Source organism: Mirounga leonina, unplaced genomic scaffold (genome assembly GCF_011800145.1).
Source record: "Mirounga leonina isolate KUSES-001 unplaced genomic scaffold, KU_Mleo_1.0 Mir_150, whole genome shotgun sequence".
NCBI classification, from domain to species: Eukaryota; Metazoa; Chordata; class Mammalia; order Carnivora; family Phocidae; genus Mirounga; species Mirounga leonina.
In genome coordinates this window covers 6,447,914-6,469,594 of record NW_023270374.1, presented here as the reverse complement: position 1 = coordinate 6,469,594, position 21,681 = coordinate 6,447,914, and the positions used below count along the sequence as shown (strand labels likewise).

At 48.9% G+C, this 21,681-nt stretch overlaps 1 protein-coding gene across 1 annotated transcript in view; it reads left to right on the top strand.

Moving 5' to 3' along the window:
* SLC24A3 (solute carrier family 24 member 3) overlaps positions 1-21,681 on the top strand; it is a 498,892-nt gene that overhangs the window by 36,061 nt on the left and 441,150 nt on the right. The gene's annotated exons all lie outside the window — the stretch shown is intronic.

Sequence of the window (21,681 nt, the reverse complement as noted above, 5' to 3'; positions counted from 1 at the left end):
TTTTTTTTTTGTAAAAACAACTTATCAAGAGTAGTTTAAATAGTGCTTAGGATATAGACTGAGCATCTTTTCTAGACCACGGAAAGTTGTCTTACTACTTCCTGAGTTTGGATCAGCTTCCAACATTTTATCTCTCTCCTTCCTTCGCTCCTTCCTTCCTTCCTTCGCTCCTTCCTTCCTTCCTTTTAAAGTGACTTCTTCCTCGCACAAGTTTTTACTGTCTTGAAGTCACTTTAAAACACATGCTGTCCCCTTCCTCCCTCCCTCCCGTCCTCACTCCCCCCCCTTTCCTTCCTATAGAGAGGGGGAGAGAGACAGAGCAGGTTGGGGGAGGGGCAGGGGGAGAGGGAGAGAGAGGATCTTAAGCAGGCTCCAGGCCCAGTGTGGAGCCTGATGTGGGGCTCAATCTCACAACCCTGAGATCATGACCTGAGCCGAAATCAAGAGTCGGACACTTAACTGAATGAGCCACCCAGGCGCCCCTTTATCTTTTGTTTTTAAATTGAAGTATAGTTGACACACAGTGTTACATTAGTTTCAGGTGCACAGCATCGTGATCAGACACATCGGTACATCACTCAGTGCTTGCCACCATGAGCGTCGTCACCATCTGTCCCCATACAACATTATTTATTACTGACTTTCCCATGCAGTACTTTTCATCTCCCTGACTTACGTATTTTATAACTGGAAGATAGATGGAGGGGATTAAGAGGGACAACATTTTATCTCTTGAGCTTCCACCATCAAAAAGTATCTCCAAGACCTCCTTCAATGTGAAGGCTTTGCCAGCGTCACTTCCTTAGAGACATCTTCATCCTTTGGGTCACCACTGCTTTCTTCATTTGTGCTGATAAGTTTGTTAGCGCTGAGCTCCTCTGGCTGCACATCTCGAGTCTCTGGACCACACTAGCGCTGAGCAACCCCGCAGTCAGCTCTTCCTTCTACCATGCTATGTCCTGGCCACGTTTCCCTCCTGGTGCTACCACTTCTCATTTCCTTGCTGCATTTTCATCTTGTTGGCCAGTTTCTTCTTTCAGTTGTTCATCTTACAGAATGTCACATGGGTTTATCACGGGGAGACAAGGGGGCAACACAACCACACGATCTGCAGTCTCTTGGAGGACTGAGTCAGCAATGCAGTGACCCATCATGACGGGTTTTGGAAACATTGACGTGCTGGGCACTGATCATGGTGTGCGTGGTATTTACATGGTGGTCATGGACAGGGGAGCTAGCGGTGAAGTTCGTACTTGGAGCAGTTCTTCACAGTAATATGTCGTGGTAACAGAAACTTGAACCGTGTTTTTGGGGCACTGCTGTTCTTCAACTCAACTGTGGCACCTGAAATTAGCGCCTCTCATAATTGTGCAAAATGAGGACTCCTATTCTTGGCATGCTCAGAAGTTATTCCTTGGGGCAGAGACACACCAACCCCTCAACTTTTGTCCCTTGTCCCTTGTCTGATCCAAAAGGCCACCTTTCCTATTTGTAGTTCCCAGATGTTACCTTGAGGGCATGCCAAGTGTGCAGGAGGAACTGTGCAGGGCTCAGTGTTCATTAAGTCATCCGACAACTATGTGCTCCGTACCTGTCTGTGCTGGGCACTGTGCTAGGCTCTGGCATGTTTGCTGGCAACTGAAAGTGCCTTAAATTGTTCTCATTTTTGGTTTTTGGCAGCTGACTTCCCAGCATATTTTCCAAACCACCACTTACACCATTTTCACAAGATTTTAAAGTGACTTCTTCCTCACACAAGTTTTTACTGTCTTGAAGTCACTTTAAAACACATGCTGTCAGAGCATCAGGTTCCTGAGATTGGGATATGGTCTGCATCTTGGTATGTCAGATGGGACAGTCCCTTTTCTAAATACAACAACCAACTAATGGACACAGTCTAAACTTGCATAGTTGCTGGTTAATTATTCAGAGCATGTTTCATCAAAGCCAGTCTCATTTCTCAGCATCTTCTTTCTTCAGTGTTTTTAATTCACCTGGGGATTATGGCTACTCTAAAGAGTGTGTTAGGGGTTATTTAGAATCAAATGTCTCTGCCTGGAGCATTAAATTCCACTGAAAAACTGCTTCAACCGGAAGAGAGGTGTGGCCAGAGGGAGAGGTTCATGATTTTAGAGCTTTAAAATTTTTAAAAAAATTCTTCTGAGATTCTTTGCCATTAAATACATTAAATAGTTTTGGCAAATAATGTATTTGCTTAAGAAATCCAGAGCACTCTTTTTTTTTTTTTTTTTTTTTTTTAATAAAACAGCTCTCTGACTCCTAGTGGTGATGGGAACCAAACGCTTACTGAGCTCAAAGTGTGCCAGGAGCTTTTCCATATCATCATACTTAATCCTCATAATAGCCTTATAGGATAGGAACCATTTATCTGCATTTATTCAGTTGAGGGACCTGAGGCCTCGGCAGGAATTTAAGATGCCCAAGACTTAACATCTGTTAAGTGTTAGGGTTGAATTTTGCGTTTTGAGTTTGTCTGATTCCAGAGTGCTTATAGTTTTCTGTATAGAAATGCTTGTAAATGCCTGGCATACTGACCACCGCTCATGTATCCTGATCCCATTACAGACATCACCAATTGATAACCCATTTATTCTCCCTGCCTTACTCTATGCTGCTGCCCATAAAGATAATGAGTGATGCTCAGAATGGAAAACCCTTATCACCCCTTAAATGTTTGAGAATGTCTGGACTTAGGGAGACACTCATACAGCTGCTGGTGGGCAGCTTTCAGGCCAGTTTAGCCACTCACTACTGAGGGCCAGAGGTGTCCCCCCGCCTTCTAGCATTTTCCCTGTGCTCACTGTTTCTATATTTGGGATTCTAAGAGAGAGCTAAAGTATTCCCTGTGGAATAGGCACAGACAGGAAGAAAAACAATTATGAATTTAAATCCTGTCTTGGTTTGGGTTTTCCTAAAAGCAGACCCTCACACCAAGGACTTGGGCAAAAGGAGGTGATTCAGGACTTCTTCCAAGAGAGTGCATGAGGAAAGGGAGGCCACGTGGAGCAAGGGCCAACAACACAGGGTGCCTTCTTCAGCAGAATACTGCTGTGGGCAACTGGGGTCCACCCTAGATCACTGGGAGACCGTGTGGGACATGCCTCAGAGGCAGGAAGCTGGGCTATTTATCCACCATATCCAGTCCCCTACTGGTGGACAGCTGCTCACACACACCCCTCCCTCCCCCAGAATGAAATCTTCTACACAGCTCAGTTGCTTCTGTGCTGATCAGCCTCCCTTGGTGCTAGGGAAAACCCTCAGGCCAAGAAGCAGGCAGGTGAGCGCTGCAGCAGGCAAGTTTTGAGTGGACCCCTCCCTCACCAGGTATACTCACATGGGTGCCATGGAGGCCTGGAGCGGGGGTATCTCCAGGGCCCCCTCCAGCTGACATCTGGTGGGTGATTTTCCCACATGCTGGGCTGAAAGTTGAGCTGATCCCATTCCTCTCCCTTAGAGAGTCCCCCAGATTCTTTATATTCTGAACGCCTAATGTCATGGGATGGATGGACCCCAAATGGCCTATCTCTGTGGCCAGGCTGCATTCTTAGTGGTTACAGCCCAGCCGTGCGGATTTGAAATTTATGGTGGTGGTTGATTCCATCAAAGACAATGCAGAGTGCTGTGTGTAGCTCCTAATAAATTCCTTGTTATCTTTTACAACCATCTCCAGCAAGCATTGTTCCTCTTGACACAGTGGGGCCATGTCAGCCAGAGAGAATGTCATCCCAGACAACCATGAATTGAAGACCAAAGAGTGTTGGGGCCAAAATAACTAGCTTTGAAATGGAGCCAAACCGTCTTTCAGCAGTGGAAGGGGCAGATCCAAGGCAGGGCGATCTCAGATGACCTTGGCACCGATGAGACCCTTAGCTTTGGGAGGCCCTCAAAGTCGCAGGTAGCAAAAATCTCTGCGCCCAAAGCTTGGAGTAAGAAGAAGCCATGGTGGTGACAGGGTAATGATGTATTTGTGGTAATAGGCGCTAATTAACCCGGACGGCTGATTTTAATCATTGCTGTCATCTGAAATCAGCAAGCTGACAGAGTGGTTCAGTTTCATCTTTTCCAGTAGGCGGATACGCAAAAACTATTCTTTCCCCCTTCTCACTCTCCTATTTTAGCTTAAGAAAAACCAGCCTAAAATGAGAATGGAGAGTACATTTTCAAGAACCCCCTTACAGTTTCCCTTGAGTTGACTTGGTACCTTCTTTTGTGTGTGGGTTTATCTCACTGGATCACATGAACCAGGGAGAGATAATTCCACATTTCCTGTTTGACAATTTTTTTTTTTTAATGGGGCTCCCAGGGTAAACTTCTTTGGATCCTCCAGTAGAGCCTCCAATATGGGGGAAGGGTCAGCATATACTTAGAACTAATGTATTGGTAGCTCTGTGTTAAATTCTGACGAGATCCATGAAGAGGTGGTACTTGATTTCACAGTCTCATGGTAGGAGCTGTATGTGCATTAGATTTATAGAATTATGCAATGGGTGCTTTGCCTCTTGGAGTGAAGCAAGGTCATGTGGAAACATCTGGAGCAATTTCTGGATGCTTGGTCTTCCCACAGGATTAGGCAATAGTGCTGGTCCTAATATGCCCCCAGGCAGTGGACAGAATGGTATCATTTATAGAGGGCATCCTGGCATTTGCCTGGCGGCCCGTGGGCTCATGTGCCTTTTCCTATAGGAATGGGTGGAGGCAAAGGACAGACCTGAAGCTTCACATCCCCTGGGGGTCCATCTGGAGGTCCCAGGGCCCAGATCATGTCCTGGAAATCTCAGTCTGTGACCCAACATGTTGAGTGTAAATGACCTGCCGCTGTTGGTGTTCAGAGTTTGTCATTTTTAAGGCGTTTCCACTATGGGAGAGGTATGAAATTATTTCGGACTCCAGGGTCTGATGATGGAATATGTGGCACATACTAATGAATCCTTTGCCAGGCGTCACCCTGGCCCAGCCCCACTGTTACCCCCAGGGCCTGAGCTCTTCTGAGCAGTCAAGTTGGAATCCTCTGAACTTCCCAGATCCTTAAGCCACAGAGTCTGGCATTCACTTCTCTGATTGTTTCATGGTTGTGCATTTTGAGTCATCAGCATCTTTCCTTGTAGGAGCCATGTCTATACATCCTTCATGGTCTTCCGGGGAGCTGTGTGGAGTTGTGCCTCTCCACCCTTTGTCCTTCCAGACTTTCCTCCTTATGCCACATCACCCTTGTCGGGTACCTGCCATGGGCCCAACCCAGTTTGGCAGCAAAAGGAGCTGAGAGAAGTATATGAAATGTTCCTTTCCTCAAAGAGCTTCTGGAGTGGATGGAGAAACGAGGCATTCACATGTGAGAAAAACAGAAGATCTGACATTCTAGAATTAAATGTGGGCAAGAGCAGCCTGGAAGTGGGAGGGCAAAGAAACGGGGCTTGGGGGCAGAGAGGGAAGGTGTCACAGACAAGGAGGGGTGCAGGCTGACTGCCACTCCGAGTGTGGAGCAGATGTGGATGATGGGTAAGAACATCCTGCTTGATAAGCCAGGGGCCTCACCATCCTCTGCTCACGGCCAGGTCCGGTGTGCATGCTCTGTGTCTGCCAGACGGCCCGGTGAGAGACAGTAGGGAGGATGGGGACTGTGGTGCGGGCCAGGGAGCTTACCTTGTCCAAAGGGGAGTAGATGCTCTCCTAGGTATCCGCATGGCAGGAACTCAGGCCCATTCTGCCAGGTCTTCCAGTTTTTCAATAGAAGCTGGAAATCTGGCTTTTTCTGTGATATTGGGGAACTTTTATAAGACTGTCCGAGCTAAACTCAATGCATCTGTGCTACTCTCCAGCTAGACTGGAGCTCTGGCCTCTGCCATCACAGTGTGCTCCTTCTGCAGGGTGACAGAGCCTGGGAGTCTGGTATCCACCCATTTCCAACTGGAACCAGAGTCCAGTTGCCTTTGTGTGGCCACCCCTGGTGCCCCAAGGGTTCCCAAACAGGTCATGGCATCCTGACTTCATCCTCAGTGCAAGGGGAAAGAGGGCTCCCCTGTGGGGAAGCTGCCTTTCCCATACTCAATGGACTGCTTGCTCTCTTGTTGGACAGGGATCTCAGGAAGCCGGCAGTGGGGTGGGGTGGGCATGGTTTTGGGGACAAAAGCAGTGAATCCAAGTGTTGTGGTCTGTCATTCCTTAGCAACAAACTCAGCAGCTTGCCTCCCTGTTTAATAAATCTAGACCTTTGTGGCTCGTACAACAAGTGTGATGACAAGTAATAATAGCTCATAAGAAAAAGGAAGATTTTCTTTCTTCTTCTTTTTTTTTTTTTGGTCATTCCTGATTCATGCCTCTAGCATGGGAAATCCAGGCAAGGGTGGCCACAGATGTTCTGTGGAGCTGGAAGGCATGAACCCAGGGGTGGTACTGCATGAGCTGGGAGGTCCGAGGGGGTCCATCTAGGAGGAGGAGGCTCCATGGGGAGCGCCCTGGGCTCCTTAGATGTCCCAGGCTTCTCGAGGGCATGTGGTGGTCAGGAGCCTGGATTCTGGAGCCAGACTGCCTGGGTTCAGATGACTGCTGTCCTGCCTCCTAGCTCTGTGACCTTGAGTAAGTTACTTAAACTCTTTGTGCCATAGTGTATTCATCTTTAGATGCAAATAATAATAGTAATAATAACAGTGATGATGCTGGTACCTCCCATACATGGTTGTGAGAATTAAAGCTGCTGTATGTGAACCACTCAGAAGACTCTCTGCGGGTTTGCAAGAAGTGTTTGTTATTATTACTTTTGTTACTATACCTATACCACATACGGAAGAAAGATGCACCTGCCCTTGCCCGTAAGTAGTAAATGCTTTGACTCCCTGGGTGGGGGAGTCAGGAGGGTGGAGAGGTCCTTTCTGTAGGGAGAAGGTGGGTTTGAGCTCTAGATATCTTGAACCCACATGTTCCCAGGCCCATCCAAGGGCACCGTGCTTCCTTCTCACCGACACTTTGGGCCACCTAGGGAGGACAGAGAAGAAAACCCAGCAGGCTAGACACTCTTCTCTCACAACAGCAGTCCAAACCTGGCTGGCCATCATTCTGTTTTCAGCCAGGGTACAGGCCCAGTGGGACAACAGCAGGGCACCCAGCCACAGTCACCCCCCAAAGAAAGCAGAGTCCAGATCTGCACTAATACTGGACTCACCGAGCACTTAAAAATGTGGCTTGTCTGACTGAGACACGCTGTGTGCGTAAAATATACAATGGCCTCTGAAGGCTTAGTACAGAAAAAAGAGTGTAAAATAGTTCACTAATAACTTTTATCCACACAATGGAATATTATTCAGCAATTAAAAGCAAGGAAGGCCTGATGCGGCATGTTATGCCATGGCTGAGCCTTGAACACATTTATGTGAAGTCGAAGAAGCCGGTCACCAAAGACCACATACTGTATAATTCCATTTATATGGAACGTCCAGAATAGGGAGATCCACAGACACAGAATGTATGTGATGATGGCCTCGGGTTAGGCCTGGGGGTAATGGAGAGTGACCACTGATGGGTGAAGGATGTCTTTCCGGGGTGCTGAAAGTATTCTAAAATTACATCACGGTGATGGTTGCACAGCTCTGTAAACATACTAGAAATCATTTAATTGTACGCTTTACATGGGTGAATTTTATGACAGGTAAGGTATGTCTCAAAAAAAGGTGGTAAAATAGTTTTATACTTACTACATGGTGAAATGATAATATTTTCGATGTATCAGGTTAAATAAAATACATTAAAATTAATGTCACCAGTTGCGCTATACTTTTTAAATGTGTCTGGGAGAAAATGCGAAATTGCCTACGTGGCTCATGGTATATTTCTGTTGGACCACACTGCACTGCACATTCTCGAAGGAACTTCCTGGTTCCAAAATTATATTCTTCCAAGAAACAATCCCCAGGTTTGGACTTCTGGTGACTCATCTGGTACCATGGCTAAAACCCAACTTGAAAAAAAGTTCATTTGGGCCTTTTTTAAAAACCATTTGCAAGAATAGGTTTTTGGAGAAAAATCCTGGAAGGAGGCACAGAGTCACATAAGGTGAGCCTGAGCACTGAGACCGTCACTTTCTCCTGTCCCCATCAGCCACCAGAGCCATCTGTAACTGTGGACAGGGCTGTTTTAAAAAATTTACAGTCTCAGCCTGAACAACGGTTTCCTCAATCGATCCTCCTCTTGGAAAGTTGACTCCGGGGCCATCGCTGCCCAGAGGAACAGGCAGTAAATCCCTGGTTGGCAATATGGCTTCACAGGAGCCGGTGCCTGGCTTCCTTATATCCTTATGGCCCAGCCGGAGACCATGGGAGTGTCTTTCATTCCCCCAAAGGCTCAGTGTCAAAACACAAACATTGGCCCCCAGTCTTATCTACAAGGAGGGCTGAAGATGATCTCTGGAAGTGTCTTTTGGCTTTAGTCCCCCCAGTAGCTGTTATTCACCAGATGCTGGTTGTCCATTACCTTAATGGGCCATCACTTACTCAATGATGAGCCTATACCCCTCCCCTAGGCCTTTTTTTTGGTACTCTGTCCACACTGCCTCTATCTGCCTGAGGGCTTCCTCTGGCTGCTGGATCCTGCTGGGCCCAACAGAGGCCACTCTGTTGCCTTTTGCTGGGTGCTGTAGGGAAATGCAGACTCCCAAGCTTTGTGGGGATACCTGACTCCTGCAAGAACAGGGAAGTATCGGCATGCATTAAAAAAAAAAAAAGCCCCTGGGCATGGCTTGTATTTCCCCTGTGAGGGGGCTCTTTTCCTTTTGCTCCTTCAGCCAACCCCTGGAAGGCTGCAGAATCTCTGAGCCCTTGTCACCTTCTGCATTCTTCAGCACCTGCTCTTGTGTAGGTCCCTGTTAGGAATGTTATCCCTAAACTCCTTTACCTCTCTTTCAATCTTTTTTCATTTAAACAGTCAGTGAAAGTGTTCATTGTCTTGGGGAGGCCCAGCTGCTGGAGGCTGGTACCCCTGTCCCACCTGCTCCCGCCCCTGTCATCCCACGGCTCCGGATGAGCTGCTTTCTGCACCATGAGCTCTTGCCCATTTCGGCATTTGGGCAAGGGCATGCGGAAGCAAGGGCTTTCTGTAAAAACCTGTTTTGCCATTTCTCCAGGGAGCAAGGCAAAAGCAAACCTTCTTTAGTTCCTGGGCTTCTTTTGAAATAACTGGTCACAGAGACATAGTCATAGAAACAGTAATGATGAGGAAGATAGAAGAGTGAACATTTTTCCTATAGCTTTTCCACTGAGTGTGAGCTTTCCAGAGATCCCCACAGAAGAATAAGCAGACACAGAGCTTGCACAGGGGAATAAAGTGCAAGAGACAGAAAATTCGACCAAGGCCACTGTCCGCAGAAATCCACAGAGTGGTTTCCGGGACAGAAGGCAAATCATGTCGAGGCCCTATCTCATCCTGGCAATAATGCAACAAAAGAGCGCGCCATGTCAACAATTTCCATTTTAATATTAGTGCTGCGATAGGATCCGCATCATGATTAAATTAGAGTCAGGTACGTTTTCTTGTAACAGTGATATCCAGAGGAGGGATTGAAAATGGAGCTGCTCAAAGATAATCTGCCTTTGGATCTCCCAGGAGAGGATACTCTGCGGATGTGGCTTCGCTGCTGAGGGAAGGCCTCCCCAGCCTTTGGATGAGAGGATATGTCAGACAGTGGCTCCAGTAGAGGGAAACAAGTGTGTAGTCAGCCAGGCAGCAAAGCCCTGGGATGTCCTGCCTCCAACGCCCGGACGTCTCAGGAGCACAGGCTCTGGGGTTGGTTCTGGAATGGACGGCTTCCACCCGCTGGACACCGCCAGAACATTCTCTTCTCCGTGTTGGGTGTTTGCAGTGCACTTGGCCGCCATGTCAGTACCAGCCAAGGTGCTGTGATCACCCAGTGGCCAGAGCCCTACCCCGTCTGGAGGGGTTCCTCATCTACATGGGTCCTGACCACGTTGACATTATCTTTCTTTTTCTCACTCCCAGATACTATAAGGGGGATGGTACTGATATTCATGTACCTCTGGTACCTTCTTTAACATTATTTCCCCTCCAACATTTTATATGAAAATATTCAACCACTGAGCAACATGGAAAGAACACTCAGATCCTCACCACCTAGACTCCACCATTAACTTTTTAGCATAGTCACAACATTTTTATTTCATTTTTTTTTGCCATGGCGAAATCTCTTCATGATTTTCCCATCATGTGTTCCTTAAAACAAAACAAAACAAAATAGCCCTATCCCTCCCATGTCTCAGATGGAAATGTGGATGCGAATATAATGCAAAAGGGCATCTTAGTGAAACTGAGGCAAGAATCCAGGTGTTCCGAATTGAGAGCAGGTCAAGGGAAAGGCAGGGTTCCTAGAGTGGGAGCTAGAAGGTGGGGGTACCAGGCCAGGCTCTGCTGCTAAAAAGCCTGCATCCCTAAGGAGATCACCTTCATCCTGACAGGACAGTCCTCATGCTGACCTTGGACTAAGTGCTCCCTGTAGTCTAGTTCAAGGCAGGGACTGGACAGGGACCTTTGGCAGATTAATAGCCTAGATTCTGAGCTGTTGGTTTCTCATTTGGGAAGTGGGGATAACAACACCCACTTCACAAAGCTGTTGTAAGATGAAGTGAGGTATTGAGATGCTATGAAAATGCCCCCAAATGATGTCTGGCCAGGGTCGCCCCTATTATGAATACAGATACACATTTACCTTTGTATGGTGTCCAACACATGGTGCTCACAGAGGGTCCACTTATTATATTGCTGAAGGTACATCTGAATTCTATTTAGAAACAGTAGTAGTAACAAGAGCAGTAGTTCTTGTAGAGTTAAGTAAACCTGAACCAAAGACAGAAAGAACCAAGAGAAAAAAATTTCTCAGTTCACACCCTGAACATCTCTTGCATGCATCTGTGGAAAGAGCTGTTACGTTCGCCTCTGTGGATGAGAATTTTCTGGTTTATTGCTTCTCATAAAAGATTGAAGTGACGAGAGCACTGTCCCCCGCGGCCCTTTGGAGAAGGCCTGGGGGCATCATCGCTGTATAGGACATGATTATTGGAGCTCTGCCATCCTGTGGGGCGATGCCTCTGCCATGGATGGACACACTCCCCTCACTCGGTGACTTCCTGCTTATCATCTGGCAGTAGCAAAAGCTCACGCTTGTCATTGGAGGGGATGGGGTCAACTCGAGTCACAGATGCAGGGTGTTCCTAACTAAACACCAAGTCAGGGTGCCCCTGGAAGCAGGAGATGGTGGGGAAAGGCTCTCTGTAGCACTTCCGGAGCCTCCAACCCCTCCTGAGGCTCATCACGTGCTGCTGGCTCCTCGGAAATTAGATGCGCTTTTCATGGCTTCACAGAACTCTTCTGAGGCGAGGAATCCCCTTGGAGAGGTAGAAATTTATTCTGGGGACTCCTCATCCTTATCTAGCCTCCTGTCTGCTGCTGTTTGGGGCTGAGAGGCATTATCGCCGACTGTGAGGCTGTCATGATGGACGATGAGGGGGAAGAAGTGGGAGCGTGCCAGGTGCCACCACTTATTCCATGATGGTTTGACCGGATGGGTAATGGAGCCCTGAGAAGGGGGGCAGTACTTTGCGATGAGATTTCATTGCTTTATATTAGGAAGCTTTGTGTCTAGGGAGGCTCAGCTCTGGAACAGTTCACGTATGTAGGGCAGCTTCCAGAAAGAAGTTTGTGCTGTGGTAAGGTCACGTAGAAAGTTGCACAGCTATGTTTCAGACCAGAGTGTGATATTTCTCATGACGGTACTCATTATCTTCTTAACAAAAGGCTTGATATGATATATCAGTCATGGCACTTCATGCTGTCAGAAATAAAAAATTCAAAATGCCTAACACACTGGGGGATTTTTTTCGGAGGGTGTATCTGCAGGTAGGCCTATCAGTGGACCAGTGATGTCTTTAGGGACCCACTTTTTCCCTCTCCCATTTCTTCCCTTCCTTATGTGAGCTTCATCCCAAGACCAGTTTCTCTCCTTGTGGCAAAACGGTGGTAGAGGTTCTAGGAGTTGCTTCTTCATGCAGAAGGAGAGAGAGCTCTTTCTGGAGAGTGTGAGACCTTCATTCCCAGAAAGCTGCCAGCATACCTCCCCTCAATGTCTCATTGACCTAAATAGGGCCACTTGCCACTCCTGAACCAATCTTTTTGATTGTGGGCCCATCCCTGGAGATGAGGTGAGGTCAAGCTACCCCTTCTCCATAACTTGCTACTGCTACCCAGTGGGCAAAGAGTGGAAGAGGTCTTGAGAAAAGGACCACAATGTCCATGAGGGGCATTTACTAACCCCACCCACTGTGTCTGTGACCCCTCTGCCCTTCCAGTGCCCACTCATTCTTCTGCCATGAAGCAACTAGGACATGATTCCAGGAGTGATGGGCGTGCTCCTCTGTTCCCAGAGTCCCTCACTCCATCACTGCTTCTCGGCTTGTGTGCATATGTGTGTCCTTTTGTTGACCTCCAGTCTCTTGTTTCCTACCTCCTTCACTTTTAGAAACACTGGAAGAGGCCTTTTCTTTTTTCTTTCTGGCACCCTGTCAAAGGGCTTCCTGACCTTGGCTGGTGGTGGCTGTGATGGACGGGGTTTCTCTCAGCATTTGAAATGTCAGGGCCTCATGTTGGGAGAGCGCCTGGGCTGGAGGGAAGAGCTCCGACAGGTGCGCATGGAGCACCAGGAGCCACGTGGCAGGTCCTAAATACTGAACCTTGAATGTTGTTTTCAGCGAGTGTTTTCAGGGGGAAGTTACTGGCAGTCTGCTTTTGTCAGGACTCTAGAAAATTAACAAAGCCTGATTCTTTAGGCAAACCCCAAATCCATAGAAGTACCCTTGGCAGGCTTCACTGGGGATCAGGGCCAGGGAGGTGTTGCTCTCTGGCTGGAAGGTGAGAAGCAAACCTGCCCATTGCTCAGGTAGCAGGTGGTGGCCTGGAAGGTCCTGTGTGCATCCTGTCCTAGTCTGACCATTCACGTATTTTCTCCCCATCTCCCGTGTCCTGATGCTGGATCTCAGGCTTGGGACTGAAACCTGAGATGGAACGAACGGATCCTATCTTTCTTTCCACTCAACCTTGTTTCTCTCCGATGGCTGGCTTTGGTTTCCAACTTGGAAAGGGGCAAGCAGTGGGCCAATGAGTAGGAAAAAGTGAGAAGAACCAAGTGGCTTTGTGCTTAAATGAAAACTGCACTGGCCATCCTCTCTTTGGTCCTGTCCTTCTCATTGTGAGGCATCAAGAGAATATTTTTGTTCTGGCCTCAAGTTCCCTGGTGAGAGAAGAGAGAAGGAAAGGAAAACATTATTGGAAAATCTACATGTCCATGGCTCTGGACCAATCACATCTTCCCACTTGCTTCAAGAGGCATTCTTTCCAAGATGAAGCCAAGGTTACCTTTTGTAGCTGACATCATTTGGTGTCTCAACCTTTCTCGGGTTCTAGCTGCATCTGCGGTGGGTAGTTCGGTGTGAATTCAGACTCTTGTTGCAGTGGCCCTCAAGCATGGCTCAGGGTCTTTCCCAGTAGGTGGGAGCTGGCTTGGCCCACTCAAAAGTGCAGCCAAGAATTTGCAGGGGTTCATGCTTCTGGGACAACCTTTAGCTAACAGGCCATGGGAACCAAAACCCTCTTCCTTCAGGTAGGCATCCTGGATGCATCTGTGGGCTTCTAGTGGGTTTGTGCCCTAGTTTCCAGCAGAAGCAACCTCCATAGTGTGTCCTTATATATCTGGTGTCCATTTCCTTATCTTGCTTTCCACTCTCCCTCCCTCCCTCCTACATGGGATCCCCTTCAGAGGAAACTACTTGCACCCAAGTCTTTATCTCAGACTTAGCATTTGGAGAACCCAAACCGGGACACCTCCCAACATGGTAGATACTGCACTGCCATCTAAAGCATTACTGTAGTGTCTCAGCAACATTTGAAGCTTTTGTTTGTTTGCCTGGACCAACCTCTGGCCATTATCTGGCCCTGGCTGACAGGGTATTTTGGGGGGGTGGGTTGTGCAGACTCTCTCTCTCTACCATCAGTGGCCAGCCTTCATCCCTTGCAGCCTGTACTTGAACCCCTTATCCCCCAAAGCCATCTCAATCCCCATACAATTTCCTGGTGCTCTCCTATCTTTCTTAGTTTGGTTCATAGAAACCATCGGGAGGCTCTGTGTTCATGGTAGGATGAAAGACATTTATGAAGAGAAAAGGAAGAGCTCTCTGAGAGTGCACCCCATGGACAGAGTGAGGATGAAGGCCAGGGAAGTTTTGGGGACTGGTGTGTGATACAGATGTGGAAGTTCTAATATTTTCTTCCTACCCTTCAGTGAGTCATAGAGCCCATCTTGGAGTGCGTGACTCTGAAGGATCGGGACAGAGGTACCATGGGACTCTGTCAACCTTTGGTCCGATGACTCTACCCTGGATTTAAAACAATCCAAGCTCAAGGGACTTTAGAGGTCGGATCATTCATGCCCTTGAATTTTCAGATGCAGCAACTGAGATGAAGTGACTTAGCTTCTCCAACAGCCCGGAGCTAGTTAAGTACCGGCATAGAATCTCAACTCACCAAATGCCCAACATGGTGAATTCCTATGACCACAAGCCCTTGGGTCCCTGGAACAGATCCACTTGCCTTATTCAGTGGGCCAATAAAAGAAGATGAAGCAATTTTGAAAAGAGGAAACTCTGAAACCAGGCTGCTGGGGCCAGATCTTTCAAGCCTTTCAGAGGACTCTGAAGACAGATCTGGGGAAGCAGACATGGCAGGAAGTGTGTTCCAGGAGCCCACACAGCACTGTGGGGGCCAAAGCACCATCGCTGGCCGCGGCTTATGTGGTGCTCAGTGAGGCGCCTTCTGGTCTCTGGGGATGTTGAGGGGTCCCTGCATTTCCGAGTTCAGAGGTGGAGAGACCAAGCTGAGAACCGTACTGGGAACTGGGCAGGCACGCAGTGACATCTGTGAACAAGTTAGGAGTAAAATAGTGCACACGAGTCAGCTGTTTAATCGCAGCATCTCATGCAGTGTGAGTCTGAGGTGGGCCCCGGATTCTGCATTTCTAGCAAGCTCCCAGGCGATGCTCACATGGCTGGTTCCAGGACCACTTTGAGGAGCAAGCATGTAATGGGAACGGTTTTGTCCAGGAACCTGGAAATCCTAAATTTCTGGTCCAGGTTTGCCACTAAAATTCTCGGCCTGTCATTGAAACATAATCCCCCGGTCAAAGGGCATGACCCCTGAGGGATGATACAGAATCCCCCCCTCCCCCCGACCCCGATCTTCCCTGGGGATTCCTGGATTACTCCCAGTCCCACCCAGATGGTGGCTTGAGTGAAACTCAGCCACACTGTGGCTCTCCAGCATTGCCTGAGTTCCAGGCTGGGCAGACACAGGGAGGAGGAAAACCAAGCAGGCTGGGTACCCCTGGAGATTACATGTGGGTTGGAGGGTGGGGAGGAGCAATAAGGACAGATTATGATTCTGTCTGTGATATATGATCTGAAGGAGGAGTAGCTCCCTTTCTGGGAGCTTGTGGTGAGAGAGGTCCTGGAAGGTCCGGGAGGGCTGCCTGGAGGAAGGGCTTCCCTCTGGAAGCAACGAGGGACTCAGAGTCTCACAACCAGGCCTGCCTTATTTGGCCATGGCACAGTCTGTATCTGGGGCCTGTTTGGACTCCTGGCTTATGCCTTTGGGTGGGTGCCTTGGGCAGGCCCTTGTCCCCAAGGCCACTCTTGTAGGAGCTCTGCCACTCTCTGTGGGCCTGGGGTGGGTATGTGAGCTGGGCTCGGGGTGAGGAGGGAAGGGAAGGTGCAACAGGGGTGGGGACTTTGCAGGGGAATAGAGACATAGCTGGGCCTTCCTTTGCCCCTCCTATGGGTTGGTTTGCCTAGGGACTGGTAATGGAACTGGTCTTTCTGATGAAGAACACGACTGAACACCACAGCATGGTCTGAAGCGCCAGCAGGCTGCTGTGTGCTCCCTGCCCTCCCTTTCTCCATCAGAAGCCCTGGCTTTCCTGCACCCCCTCAGTCCAGCAGTGGCAGGCAGGGACCAGTTCCCTCTGCCGTGCAGGTTCCCTGTGTGTGTGATGCTGGGATGACTCCCCCTTGAGCCGTGGGAGCAGCAGCTCAGGCTCCAGTGTGCCCCTTGCGGCTTCAGGGTCTCCCTGGCTTGAGATCTGCATTTCTATCCAGCCCCCAGGAGGTGCCCATGGCTGTAGCTAACCGACCACTCTGCAGGAGACCTCCAGAGGACAGGGCATCAGCGGCAGTGCCCGCCTCTGGGGCAGGTGGTTCACGGTTACTCCTCCCCACTGAGTGAAAGGGAGGCCTTGTGGAGGGACCAAAAGACTTCAGCTTTCCACGGGGTTTTCCTCGAGGAGAGGTATTTTGCCTCAGTGCTGGGAGGTTTAAATTCATTGTGAAAGCTGCAGCTTGTGAATGCCATGCGTGGTTGGAGTGCAGGAGAGGGGAGAACTTGACCCAGCACACTGGGTTGTCAGGGTCCCCCACCCACCGGACTGTGAGTGTAAGCAGCTAGAGAGAGGAGAAGTTTCAACAGAGTGTGTGGCCTTCCCGTCGCAACGAGGTCTCTGGATCTGCCTTTTTCTGTCTTTCTGGAAGCTCTGAGGCAATGGAGAAGAACCAGTGCACAGCCCGTTCAGCCTCTGGCTTCTTCCTCTCCTGGTGGTTTTGGAGAGCTCGCAACTTCTCCACAGTTTGTGTTCTTTTCCAAGGACCAAGAACAGTGCAGAGACACACTCTTTTTTTCAGCTGGGAAGTCCATGTGAAAATCCAAGTGCAGAAAGCCAGCGCCCCCATTGCTCCCTCTTCACCCTCGGAGGGTGAGAACCACTGGGCTCACCCTCGAGGGACTCTAGGAGTGGGGTCAGGAAGGGGGCCATGTGGAGGGTGCCACTGGGGGCCGGCAGATCTCGCCCCTGCTCATCGAGTCTGCAGAAGGCGGTCTGCTGGCTGCAGGCTTATGCAAACCTGACCTCCAACCCCGGGGTGAAGACCCGGGGTGCAGAGAGTGGAGACAGCTGTGTAAACTGCCGGGTGGGGTATTTATAGCCATGGTGAGGAGCGCTGAGCCAGCCTAGAGAGCCGGAGCCAGTCACTGTGGCCACTGGCTCCGTCTCTTGTTCTCTGTTAACTGAGTTTTCTGGACATTGTTTCTTCAGTGTTGCATTAGGCATCCCAGACTCAGTTTCCTCATCTGCAAATGGGGGGCTGTTGCCCTGATCCCCTGGGCATTTCAGAGTGGTGGCTCTCTCCATCCAGTGTTCAAGAAGAAATGCAGTATTCCAGTTTTCAGGGAGGGGAGAGTTAACACGACCTCTCAAAGTGAGCGTTGCTGACCCCTTGAGACCATGTCCCCTGGGCTCCTGGAGCTTTGGGACAAGGTGGGCTTTGGAGTCAGATCTGGGCTCGAGTCCCGGGTTGGTCGCTTAGCCCCATCAGCAGCAGCAGTGAGGCGCTGGAAACGCCGTGGGGAGCATGGGGTGGCGTGGTGCATAGGCAGGGGGCGCGCAGGCTGGTCGTCATGCGGCAGCAGCACCCGCCTCCCCATCTGCTGCCTGCCTGTGTGTCTGCGGGAGTCCCCTCCTCAGAGAGCAGAAAGCCTCACCTCCCTGAGGGCCCTGGGGCCAGGATTTGGGAAGGATGGAAGCCCTGTGGGTCAAGGGTACACATAGGAGAAAGCGTGTTAATTTTCGGGAGAAGGCTGGGATCTGAGGCACCCAAGGAAATCCATTCTTGGTGTCAGAAAACTTTGGATTCTCCAAGCCCCAGTCCCAGGGAGGAAGAAGGGGTGGGGGAAGAGAGAGCGAGGGAGTGAGAGAGAGAGAAAGGCAGAGGGGGGGTGGTAAGAGCAGGAGAGGGTGAGCACACAGCTCTGTAATGGAAACTTGGCATGCAGCCTCTACTTCTTTTCTTCCTTAGTGCATGTGGTTTGAGTCTCGGGTTGAGAGCGTCTTCCCCTTTCAGCAGGCACCCGACACGATCTCCATGGCCCACTCCTGTCCCCCACTTCTCAGAGCCTGCAGTTATGCACCCTGCCTCCGCCGGTGACACATGACATGTGAGCCTCCTGCCTCCTTCCTCATGTGCCCCCTCCCCTTGGACTAATTAGGCCAACATACAACTTCCAGGGCCTGGCAGATGAGGAGCCAAGAATGCGGTGGACAGGTGCCAAGTGTTTTTGTTGACATTGCTCAAGTGCAGCTTTGTGGAGCAGCCTCTGCTGGAGCAGAGAAGTCCAAGGAAGTCTGAGATGAGTGAAGGGAGAGCAGGGAGAAACCCAAGTGGGTGCCTCTTCCAATCCCCTCTGCTCCTCCTCCTAAATCCAACAAGAGAGCCGCCCAAGTCGTAACCCATGGGACCGGCTTAGTCTGTAAGAAGGCCACGCTGAGCGGAGCACCATGCGTTCAGTGGGGTTTTTGGAACCTTTTTCTCTTCTGTTTGTGGTGGCTTCATGCGGTATATGCCTCACCACAGTTCCTGATTGTTTCTGAGGAAACGAACTTCCTGGAAGTAGGTTTAGGGAAAACTGTCTTCGCCCCTAAACTGTTAAAAGGTTCGGCTGCATTGTTGATCTGCTTCACTGTAGCTGAATAATGCAACCAGATGGACTGCATCCTCCCCAGTGATCTACAATGAATGTGGCCATTGGGTCACCAGACCTGGGTTCAGATCCCCGTTCTGCCCCTCTCATTGCTTGCCGTGTGACCTTGGGTGAGTCTTTGAACCTCTTCATGCTTTGGTTTCCTTATTTGCAAATGGAGCTAATAGTTCAAAATAAGACTGCTGTTAAAATGAAACATGGATGGAATTGAAAGTTCTTCGCACGTAATAGACACTCAATGAATGGGAGCCATATAGCTATTAAATGGTAGTTGGTGTGGTTGGCTATGGATTGGCTCTGATTTTAGGCATATCTCTTCTACCCTGATTTATTTACTCCAGAGGTAGGTCGATCCAGCACCAACTGCCCCTGCCTACCTCACCAGGATTTTGTGAGGACAAATTGAATGGGGCATAATATTGTTACACTTGGTTCTCAATGGGGAAGGAAGTGAATGCAGTACTTGCTGTCATCACTCTGATTTTCTCGGACTCTGGTCTCTGCATTAGTAGTTCAGTGGTTAGTGGTCAACTATATTTTTGTTGAGATAAAAATTTGTAGGTTTTGGAATCCAGAGGTGCTGCCTTAATAGTCTCTAATGCCTGAAGATATTGAATCATTATGTAAAAAAAAAATCCTCTAATTTTCTGCTACAATAGCTGGCTTTATTTTTACATCTCCTAATTGGTATCAGCTTTTCTTTCAGAATTACAGAACCATGGAAACTTGGCCTGAGAAAGAACTTTGGAAGTCATTGGAAGGGACACTTGCTTCTTTGCAAATCTTTGGAGTCTTCCTAAACATTCAGATTGCAGTACCACAAAGCACTTTTCTCTGACTCCGATTATGAGAACAGCAGGGTGGCCAATCTGTTGGTCCATAGCACGACTCTACCTTTGGATCTTACGCAGGCTGGGAAAGGGCTTTGGTGCCCCGCCTGTATCTCTTCGTTCTTGCCTCTGGCACCGTTTAAATTTTAGCACCTGCATCTTACTGTCTAAGGCCTTTTCCTGGGCACTAGAGCCCACCTAGGACACCCATATGCCAGGTGAGAGGTGCCAGGGAATTCATGGCCCCTGGGAATAGCCTTCAACCAGTGGCAGACCAGGAATAGGTGGATACATACTTAAGCTTGCTTACTCCTGAGTGTCTGAGATACCTGTCCACCCTGACCCCCAGAGCTTTCCAGGGAGGCCAAGCTCTAGTTGACTCATTTTGGTGACTGGCTTGAAGTGTACCATCTCTTGGCTGGTTCGCCTTCCCCATCCCATGTTCCTGTTCCCCTACAGGTGCTTCCTGGGATCACCCCCACCCCCAATAGGAAACACCTGTGTTCAAATCCTCATTTCCGGGGCTGCTGTGGAAACCCAGCCTGAGACAAATGGGTTGTCTTTCTCCACACTTTTGTAGGTTGTTTGTGACAATGCGGTGCTATACTCACATTTCAGGGCTACTTGTTGGATTTTCAGGCCACTGACCTTATTGTTTCTTCATGAGTTTTTGAGATTTTTTTTCTCCGCTTGTCACCGTTCTTAATCCTAAGAATTAACCGTTGAGGTTAACCAGACGACACAAATGCCTTGCTTTCACCTTGAATTATCTCTGGTACTGTTCTCTTAGTTATGACTAAACTGGTGTATGTGGCCACCATGTAGGCTTTTGCATTTCAGAATCTAAACTGATTGTTTATCCTAGTTAGGCTCCACATTTCTACATTTGTGTGTGTGTGTGTGTGAAAGAGAGAGAGAGAGAGAGAGAGAGGGAGAGATATGCCTAAAATAGCTCTTCTGGCTAATATGTGTTAGTTGTAATGAGATACCTTGATAATTTTATATCTGATGGCAGATTCTGTTTGACTGAGGAAGACCTTAGTGCATGAGCTGCTGCAGTTACATGTGTCCTGTGGCTTAGGTGAGATTCCCACAAGCACTGTGATTTCCAGAAACTTCCATGAGTCTTATGTTGTCCATACCCAAAGTGGGAATAGTTATTTCAATACTTACTTACTGAGCACCTCCTCTGAGTCAGGAGTGATTCGGTGTTAGAGAGACAATAGTGGACAAAGTGGACAACATCCCTGCTCCCTCTTTCTTTCCCAAACAGTGTTGTGAGGTTCAAATTCAACAATGAAGTTGGAATCATTTGGGAAACTAAAATCACCATGGAAATAGAGGAATGGGTATGATGACCTTCAGCTCTTCATTGCCTATTTCAGAACACCACACTGATGTGGCTGGATGGGGTGCACCCTCTGGCCTTTCGTGAAGACCATTCAGCCCATGAATTAGACCCTTATCTTGTACTTAGATCCATTTTCTGCCCACAGCAAGTCTGGACACTCAAGAAATGTCCCTTGCCTCATGCCACATCTTTCTTTAGTGCTAAGCTACCAGGAAGACCATCTTTGCTTGCTGTTTCCACCTCCCGGTGGCCTTCTGATGTCAGCTCTGTTGTTTCTTGGCCTTTGTCTTACTTAATTTGTTTATAGTGGTCAAGGACATTGGCCGCTCCTGAAATTCCCTTTTGCTGACCTTGCCTTATGCCATTTCCCGTCCTCTTTCCCTTCCTTTTATGACCCACTGCTGAATTCTTTTAGTCTACTTGCTCTCTGAAGGAATGTTGAGTTCCCCACGATATCTTCTCTTCTCTTTAGTCCCCTCCACCCTTCTGGAAGACCCCATGCATCATGTCTCATACTCTTCCCTATTTGCTTATGACCCTCCTGATGCTCTCTGTAGCTTAGCTCACTCCCCTGAGGTGTCTCCACCCACAGGCACACAGGTGGCTTACCTCCCTTTCTGTGCTCCACAGACACTTCAAGCTCAACAAGTCCTTAATGGAACATGCTCCATTCTCCCCTCCAACGTGCCCTCATCTTTGTTTTTCCTCCTGGCACATTGGTCCCTACAGTCATCTCAGCTGGAGACCTCAGCACTGTCAACCTGCTCATCCCGTAATGCATTCAAGTGGTTCAGTGTTTTCACATTTGTGCTTTCATCTCTTGTTTATGGAAGTATTGTTATGTGGCATTCACTG